Source organism: Pan paniscus, chromosome 15 (assembly GCF_029289425.2).
Source record: "Pan paniscus chromosome 15, NHGRI_mPanPan1-v2.0_pri, whole genome shotgun sequence".
In the NCBI taxonomy this organism is placed as follows: domain Eukaryota; kingdom Metazoa; phylum Chordata; class Mammalia; order Primates; family Hominidae; genus Pan; species Pan paniscus.
The window spans coordinates 51,544,512-51,554,664 of NC_073264.2; positions in this window are offsets into that span (position 1 = coordinate 51,544,512).

The following is a 10,153-nucleotide window of genomic DNA, read 5'->3' on the forward strand; positions in this document are numbered from 1 at the left end:
ACTGTGACTGCACCATTTCACATTCCCACCAACAGTATACAAGGGTTCTAACTTTGCATCCTTGCCACCACTTGTTATTTTTGGTTCTCCTGATAGTGGCCATCCTGATGGATGTGAGGTGATAGTCTATTGAGGTTGTGATTTGCACTTTCCTAATGATTAGTAATGCTGAACATTTTTTCATGTGCTTATTGGCCATTCGTATATCTTCTTTGGAGAAATGTCTATTCAAGTTTGTTGCCCATTTCTTCACTGGGTTATTTGGTTATGTTTTTGTTGTTATTGAGTTGTAGAAGTTCCTAATATACCCTGCACATTAATCTCTTTTCAGATATATGGTTTACAATTACTTTCTCCTGTAGGCTGCCTTTTCATTCAGTTGACTGATTCCTTTGACTCACAGATGTTTTTAAGTTTGATGTCCCATTTGTCTATTTTTTCTTTCATTGCCTATGCCTTTGGTATCATATCCAAGAAATCATGGCCAAATCCAATGTCCTGAAGCTTTTCTCCTGTTTTCTTCTGGAAGTTTAATAATTGAAGATCTTACATTAGTGCTTTGTTTGACAATTGAAGATCTTGCATTTAGGTCTTTAGATTTTACATGAAGGGCTTACATGTTGGCCATTTTGGCTTACTTTCTGTATATGATGTAAGATAATGTTCCAACTTTTGCATGTGGGTATCCAGTTTTCTTAACACCAGTTGTTGAAGAGCATGTTTTTTCCCCATTTTGTAGTCTTGGCATTATTGTCAAAAATTATTTGTCCAGATGCAAGGGTTTATTTCTGGCTCTCTGTTCTGCTCGCTTGGTCTATTGATATGGTTTGGCTCTGTGTCTCCACCCAAATCTCATCTTGAATTGTAATCCCCACATGTCGAGGGAGGGACCTGTAATCTCCACGTGTCAAGGGAGGGAGGTGATTGGGATCATCACGGGTGTGATTCCCCCATGCTGTTCCTCTGATAGTGAGTGAGTTCTCACAAAATCTGATGGTTTTATAAGGGGCTCTCCCCCCTTCTCTCTCTTCTGTCTCCTGCCACCTTGTGAAGAAGGTCCCTGCTTCCCCTTTGCCTTCCACCATGATTGTGAGTTTCCTGAGGCCTCACAAGCCATGTGGAACCGTAAGTCAATAAAACATTCTTCGTTTATAAAGAAAGCCTATACCCAGTCTTGGGTAGTTTTGTTTTTGTTTGTTTGTTTGTTTTTTTGAGACGGAGTCTCGCTCACTCTGTCGCCAGGCTGGAGTGCAGTGGTGCGATCTTGGCTCACTGCAAACTCTGCCTCCTGGGTTCAAGCGATTCTCCTGCCTCAGCCTCCCGAGTAGCTGGGATTACAGGCACCCGCCACCACACCCGGCTAATTTTTGTATTTTTAGTAGAGACGGAGTTTCACCATGTTGGCCAGCCTGGTCTCGAACTCCTGACCTCAGGTGATCCACCCACCTCGGCCTCCCAAAGTGCTGGGATTATAGGCGTGAGCCACTGCGCCTGGCCTCGGGTAGTTTATACTTAGTCTCAGGTAGTATCTTTATAGCAGTATGAGAATGAACTAATGCATCTGTCTTTATGCCAGTACTACACCTTCTTAGTTACTGTTCTTTGTAGTTATAAAATCAGGAAGTATGGGGCTTCTAACTTTGTTCTTCTTTTTCAAGATTGTTTTGGCTACTTAGGGCCCCTTGAGACTCCCTGGGAATTTTAGGATGATTTTTTTTTCTAAGAAATGCATCTGTTTTTTAAATGGAGTTAATACTGTAAGTCCTATCACCTTTCTCCTCCCTTTCAGAAACTCTGTGATGCTTATTCATTAGCGTCTATAAAGCTAGTTGTACAAACAAAAACCTCTGGCACCCAAGATACATTTTCCATGACAACCGTTGAATTTTTAGTCATGTATTGATCAAAAAAGTTTACATAGTTCCATAAGATTATCTCTAAACTGCATGCATGCCAAGGATTGTGTGAAGATCATAGTTAAAACCACATGTGAAAGTTCTATTATTGTAAATAGCTTTCACAGGAATGGCTCATTGTCAAATATTAGGAGTGAGATATTTATTGTGAGGCATCGAAAGTGAATCCACATGTCGGTCCTTGTAAAAAACATGCATTTAAACAGTATTCCTCGAAAATAATAAAATAAATCCTTCACCTTAAACAACAACCTATTCATTTTTCTACAATATCATCTGACCTGATTTCCCCAATAAGAGTGTGAACTCTGGAGCCAGACTGTCTGGGATCAAATCCAGCTCTGCTAGTAACTGTCTGTGAGAACTTGGGCAAGTTCCTTAACCTCCTGATGTTTCATATGTGTCGTCTGCAACATTGAAATGAGCTACCTCTTCACGTTGTGAGGATTGAGTGCTAAATCCATGCTAGCTTTTTTTTTTTTTTTCAGATGGAGTCTTGACCTGTTGCCCAGGCTGCAGTGCGGTGGTGCCATCTCGGCTCACTGCAACCTCCGCCTCCCAGGTTCAAGCGATTCTCCTGCCTCACCCTCCCGAGTAGCTGGGATTACAGGTATGTGCCACCACGCCCAACTAATTTTTGTATTTTTAGTAGAGACGGGGTTTCACGTGTTGGCCAGGCTGGTCTCAAACTCCTGAGCTCAGGTGATCCACCTGCCTCTGCCTCCCAAAGTGCTGGGATTACAGGCGTGAGCCACCGTGCCCGGCCCCATGTTAGCTTTTATCATCATGACGATGATAATCCCTGTGTATTATTTTCTGTTTGGATGAGAAATTTATTTACTACTAAAATGTATTCCCTACTCCACTGAAAACAATTTAAATTTTAAGTTTTGGGATTCATTTCAGGCTTAGCAATCAAGGAAAAACATTTATTTAGTCATTCAGAGTCCTAATCCACACTCCCAGGGTTTCTATTGGAGAAACCCAATGTTTCCCACTGCCAGAGCAGCACTCTTGCCACCACATCGTGCATCTGCTCATGGGGGAATCTCTAGAAAGGAGACAGCACATGGTGGAGGAGCAAGGGCCAGAGAGCCCACCAGACCTGGGCTCGGATCTGGGTTCTACCCTTTCTTGGCTGAGTGAAACCAGGAAAGTTACTTTGTGTATTGGTCAAGAATATGTCTAAAATTTTGTTGTTTTTTAGAGATAGGATCTTGCTGTGGTTGCCCAGGCTGGAGTACAGTGACGTGATCACAGCTCACTGCAGCCTTGAATTCCTTGGGCTCAAACAATCCTCCTGCCTCAGCCTCCCAAGTAGCTAGTACTACATGTGTGTGCTGCCACACCTGGCTTTTAAGGTTTTTGTTTTTGTTTTTAATTAAGCTTTTATTTTGAGATAATTGTAAACATCCAGTTGTAAGTAATCACACATAGAGGGCCAGGCATAGTCTCACGCCTGTAATCGCAGCATTTTGGGAGGCTGAGGCAGGCGGATCATCTGAGGTCAGGAATTTGAGACCAGCCTGGCCAACATGGTGAATGGTGAAACTCTGTCTCTACTAAAGACACAAAAATTAGTCAGGTGTGGTGACGTGCCCTGTAGTCCCAGCTACTAGGGAGGCTGAGGCAGGAGAATTGAACCTGGGAGGCAGAGGTTGCTGTGAGCTGAGATCGCGCCACTGCGCTCCAGCCTGGGCTACAGTGAGAGACTTTGTTTCGAAAAACAAAAAACAACAACAAAAAAGGAAATCACACATAGAGATCTTGTATACTATTTACCCAGTTTCCCCTAGTAATAACATCTTGCAAGACTGGAGTACGGTATTATAACTGGATATTCACATTGATAAAGTCAAGATGTAGAACCATTCCCTCATAAGCATACCACATGTTGCCGTGTCCCCCATCCCTGACCCCTGGCTATTGAAGAAGTCTTTCTGTAGGTATATGTGTTTTTTCTCTTGGGTAAATACCAAGAATTGAAATGGCTAGATTGTATGGTGAATAGATATTTAATTTTCTAAGGTACTGCTATAGGCTTTTTCAAAATTGCTGTGTCATTTTGCATTCCCATCAACAACATATGAGAGTTTCAGTTGCTCCACATCCTTGCAAGCATTTGGTACTGTCAACCTTTATTTTTAAAAAAATATGGTAAATACACATAATATGAAATTTGCCATCTTTACCATTTTTAGGTGTATGGTTCAGTGGTATTAAATGCTTTTGCATTATCGTGCAACCAATGCTATCCATCTCCAGATCTCTTATCATCTTGCAAAACCAAGTCTCTGTACCCATTAAAGAAAATTCTCCATTCTCCTGACCCCTGGGAACCAGCATTCTATTTTCTGTGTCTATGAATTTGACTACTATAGGTACCTCTTGTAAGTAGCATCATACAGTATTTGTCCTTTTGTCACTGGCTTATTTCATTTAGCCTAATGTCTTCAAGGTCAACTGTGTTCATCCAAGGTGTACACAGGTAGCATACGATTTCCTTAGTTTTTAAGAGTGCATAATATTCCATTGCATGTATGTACATTTTCTTTATCCATTCATTTTCCAGTGGACACTTGGGTTGCTTCCACCCAAGCTTCCACCCATTTTGATTAATGCTGCTATAAACACAAGTGTACAAATGTCTTTGCGACCCTGCTTTCAATTCTTTTGGGTATATACCTGAAGTAGGATTGCTGGATCATATGGTAATTCCATTTTTAATTTTTAAAGGAACTGCTGCTGTTTTATGCAGCAGCTGCACCATTTTGCATTCCCACCAAAAGTGTATACAAGGATTCTAATTCCCGCACATCTTCACCAACATTTGTTTTCTGTTTGTTTTGATAGTAGCCATCCTAGTGGGTGTGAATTGGTATCTCAGTGTGGTTTTCATTTGTATTCTGGGATCTTAGCTGACAACTGCAGAAGTCTCTTCAGCTTGTTTAAGCAGAAAGGGATTTATTCAAGGATATTAAATAGCTTGAGGAATCTCCAGAAGGGTCAGAAAGCCAGATCTGGAGACTACACAGAAACAGTAACAAAACTGTTCTGCAGGACTGCCTCAGCCAGACTTTAGAGCTGCCGCTGCTGCTGCTGGCACTATACTTGGCTCTGCTAATGCTGGATGCTATACCCACGACTCTGCATCATTCCTACCCACAAAGGCCAGACTCCTCTCCACCATCCAAGCCAGAACAATGGTTCAGGACAGCACGTACTTCCTTGTGCTGCTCTCTTTCAGACTGAGACTTGTGTGAGTAAGTCTGGTTGGAGGAATCTGCACCCTAGCTGCTAGGTGTTGGGAAAGGGAGTTGGGCTTCTTCTTTGGAGACACGAGAGTCACAAGGCGGGAAATTACTCTAATATTGGAAGGGTCTTCAAAGACAAACATAAAGCATGAGAAGTATCTACTGTATTTTTCTATTCTACTTATAAATAGGGATAATTATAGCTGCCTCACTGACTCATTTTGAAGATGAGATCTCTCATGTAAAATGTTTAACACAGTGCCTGGCCCAGAGCAGGTGCCAATAATGTTGTTTTTCTCTTTTCTCTCAATAAAATGTAAGCATCACTTCCTGATATGACATAGGCTATTAGTGTAGGCAGCTGTATAATACGATTTTAGGAACCTCAAGGAAGCTCTATGACCCCCCTAATACTCTATCTAACATAAAATTCCATGTTATTACTTTAGCTTCTGATCTTTAGAAGTTGCAAAGCCACAATTCACAATTCAAGATGAGATCTGGTTGGGGATACAGCCAAACCATATCAAGGTTGTGAAATCCTGGAGGAGATTGCGAACTGGACTTTAAGGAATTTAAATGGACATTGTTATTCACTGTGGGTTTTCAGAAACCACAAACTGAGAAGTAATTATGGACTTGAAAGTTTGACCCAGAGTCAGTGCTTTATGTAGATCATTTACATGTCAAATGGCCAGGATGCCCTGGCACCCTGGCAGGTGCTCCATGATCAACAGAAATCTCTGGATTCTCTTGTGTCTTTTATTCACTGTAAGATAATCATGGTGGTAACTAATCCAGGAAGACTTAGCTTTAAGAAACATGACCAGGATAAAGTCAGATACCCAAAATCAAATGTCACATTTACAGTGTGCTAAATCTTACACTTAGCAAAATTACTGAGGAAAGAATATGTGGTTGAGTATCATGATGATTTAATGAACCATTTCACACAAATGCAGTGAGTGGTTTTGCTTTTTTTAAGCTTCACCAAGTGGTTGTTTATGGTATACAGGACATCTGGTGTTTTTAGCAGTCCAGCATCCATTTGAAGGGAGCATTTATCTGATAACCAATTAAGCTGAATACATTTTCACATATTTATTGATTGCTTGGATGCTATCTTTTGTGGAATGCCTGCTAGAAATCTTTTGCTCCTTTTTCTACCGGGTTGTCCGCCTTTTTCTTATTGATTGTAGTTCTTAATGTCTTCTGGGAGATCTTTTGTGGCTATATGTAATACAAGCCTCTTTTTCCATTCTGTGGCTTGTCTTCATTTTTATAAAATGAAGATTTTCTCTACTCGTCTTGAGTAGAGAATCTTAATTTTAATGATGCCTATTTTACCAACTTTTATTTATTTATTTTTTGAGATGGAGCCTCACTCTTGTTGCCCGGGCTGGAGTGCAGTGGCGCGATCTTGGCTCACTGCAACCTCCACCTCCCAGGTTCAAGCAATTATCCTGCCTCAGCCTCCTGAATAGCTGGGATTACAGGTGTCCACCACCATGCCCAGCTAATTTTTGTAGTTTTAGTAGAGACGGGGTTTCACCATGTTGGCCAGGCTGGTCTCGAACTCCTGACCTCAAGTGATCTGCCCACCTCGGCCTCCCAAAGTGCTGGGATTACAGGTGTGAGCCACCATACCAACCTTTTTATAGTCAAAACTTAATGTTCTGTTCAAAAAAAATCTTTGCAGACCTCAAGTTCATGAAGATATTTTCTTTTAAAAAATGCTATAGTTGGTATCTCAATGTGGTTTTGATTTGCATTTCTCTAATGACCAGTGATGATGAGCTTTTTTTCATGTTTGTTGGCTGCATAAATGTCTTCTTTTGAGAACTGTCTGTTCCTATCCTTTGCCCACTTTTTGATGGGGTTGTTTTTTTCTTGCAAATTTAATTTCTTTGTAGATCTGGATATTAGCCCTTTGTCAGATGGATAGATTGCAATAATTTTCTCCCATTCTGTAGATTGCCCGTTCACTCTGATGGCAGTTTCTTTTGCTGTGCAGAAGCTCTTTAGTTAGTTTAATTGGATCCCATTTGTCAGTTTTGGCTTCTGTTGCCATTGCCCTTGGTATTTTAGTCATGAAGTCTTTGCCCACGCCTATGTCCTGAATGGTATTGTCTAGGTTTTCTTCTAGGGTTTTTATGGTTTTAGGTCTAACATGTAAGTCTTTAATCCATCTTCAGTTAATTTTTGTATAAGGTGTAAGGAAGGGATCCAGTTTCAGCTTTCTACATATGGCTAGCCAGTTTTCCCAGCACCATTTATTAAATAGGGAGTCCTTTCCCCATTTAGACCAGTTAGAATGGCGATCATTAAAAAATCAGGAAACAACAGATGCTGGAGAGGATGTGGAGAAATAGGAACACTTTTACACTGTTGGTGGGAGTGTAAATTAGTTCAACCACTGTGGAAGTCAGTGTAGTGAATCCTGAAGGATCTAGAACCAGAAATACCATTTGACCCAGCAATCCCATTACTGAATATATACCCAAAGGAATTAGAAAAAAAATTTAAAAGCCCCATGCTAAGTCCACCAATATGTGACATACTGAAAGGAACAGTTAAAGAATGAAAACATACCTATGCCCTTAGTGAACTTCTTGGTGAAAAATAAATAAGTCAACTTTTTTTGTTTTTCTTGAGTTACTGCTATGAGCGGGAAACTAATCCACATTATGTCCTTTAATCCTCCTAACAACCAATGAAGGGGCCATTATTTCCAATCAACAGAGAAAAAGATGGAGGCCTAGACAGGTTGAATAAGTTGTCTAAGGTAAGTGCTAAGTGGTTTGGCTAGTAGGTAACAATTGAATGTTACACTGAAATGTACAATCCATATGTGCTGTAGAAATTCTGAGAAACAGAAAACGATTTGGATTTGGATTAAGTGGTCAGAGCTGTCATAGAAAAGTTATGGCTTGAACTGAGTATCATTAAGGTAAAGGATTTAAGGTTTGATAAAATAAATCAGAACTGTAGGATGGAAGAGCCATTATGAGCCCAGCAATGAAACTGGAGTGATCATGGCCTCTATGTGCCAGTATCCCAGGGTGCTTGGCAGAATAGTGGGAGAGAAGGCTGGAGAGGAGGCTTAGCCAAAGAAAAGAAGTTTGATGAAACTGCTTTTTCTCACAAGACCTTATGGGATTTACTTCACCTAGCTTTTTGTCTCCAGCTACTTTTGCCTCCTTCCACATGATGCATACATTAGCTACACTCAATTGATATTTATTGAATGCCTACTGTGTACAAAGTACAGTGTAAGAAACTGGCTTTGTCACACTGTTCTGGTCATGCAGGGGTTCATGCTTTTATTTAAAGTTACATTTTTCTTTAACATGAAAAAAATCAAGCGTATGCATGCACATAAAGAATCAAATAGACCTGTAAAAGTTTGTTATCACAAAGCATGCCCTTCCATCTCTCTCCTCAAAAACAACTTTTCATTATTTTGGCAGATTATATTATCCCCATGCCACGAAATAATGTTCTTGATTAAAAAACCTTCCTGGCCGGGCGCAGTGGCTCACACCTGTAATCCCAGGACTTTGGGAGGCTGAGGCGGGCAGATCACAAAGTCAGGAGATCGAGACCATCCTGGCTAACATGGTGAAACCCCATCTCTACTAAAAATACAAAAAAATTAGCTGGGCATGGTGGCGGGTGCCTGTAGTCCCAGCTACTCGGGAGGCTGAGGCAGGAGAATGGCGTGAACCAGGAGGCGGAGCTCGCAGTGAGCCGAGATCGCGCCACTGCACTCCAGCCTGGGCGACAGAGCAAGACTCCGTCTCGAAAAAAAAAAAAAAAAAAAAAAAAACAACAACAAAAAACCCAAACCCTCCTAAGTGAAATTTTGTATCCTTTAACCAACATCTCCCCATCCCCAAACTAAGATCCCCCAGCACAGCTCCAGGCCCTGGTAACCACACTTCTACTCTCTACTTCCATGAGTTCTGCTTTTTCAGATTCCACATGTCAGTGAAATCATGTGGTATTTGTGGGTCAGTGCCTTGCTTATTTCACTTAACATGATGTCCTCTAGGTTTATCCATGTAGTCACAAATGACAGGATTTCCTTCTCTTTTTCAAAGCTGAATGGTATTCCATTGTGTATATATACCCTATTTTTTTTTTTTTTATCCATTCATCCACTGATGGACACTTAGGTTGATTTATTTGGTTACTGTGAATAATGCTGTGATGAACTTGGGTGCGCAGGTAACTCTTCAACATACTTATTTCATTTCCTTTGGACACATACCCAGTAGTGGGATTGCTGGATCACAGAGTTCTATTTTTAATTTTTTTTGAGGACCCTCCATACTGTTTTAATTGCTGCACTAATTTATATTCCTACCAACAGTGTACGAGGGTTTCCTTCTCCAGCATTTTTTTTTAGACAGTGCCTTGATCTGGTGTCTAGGCAGTAGTACAGTGGTGCGACCATAGCTCACTGCAGCCTCTAACTCCCAGGCTCAAAGGATCCTCCCACTTCAGCCCCCCAAGTAGCTGGGACTGCAGGCATAACCACCACACCCAGGTAATTTTTCTTAAATTTTTTTTTTTTTTAATAGAGACAGGGTCTTGCTATGTTTGCCCAGGCTGGTCTCGAATTCCTGGCCTCAAGCGATCCTCCCGCCTCAGCCCCACAAAGCACTGGGATTACAGGCATATGCCACCACAGCCTCTTTCATTTTTTTGATAATAACAGTGTGAGGTGATATCTCATTAATTTGCATTTCCCTGATTAGTGACATTGAGTATTTTTTCATATATCTGTTGGCCATTTGTTTTTTTTTAGACGGAGTCTTGCTCTGTTGCCAGGTTGGAGTGCAGTGGCACAATCTTGGCTTACTGTAACCTCTGCCTCCCAGGTTCAAGCGATCCTCCTGCCTCAGCCTCCCGAGTAGCTGGGACTACAGGCGTGCGGCCATCACGCCCAGCTAATTTGTTTGTATTTTTAGTAGAGAC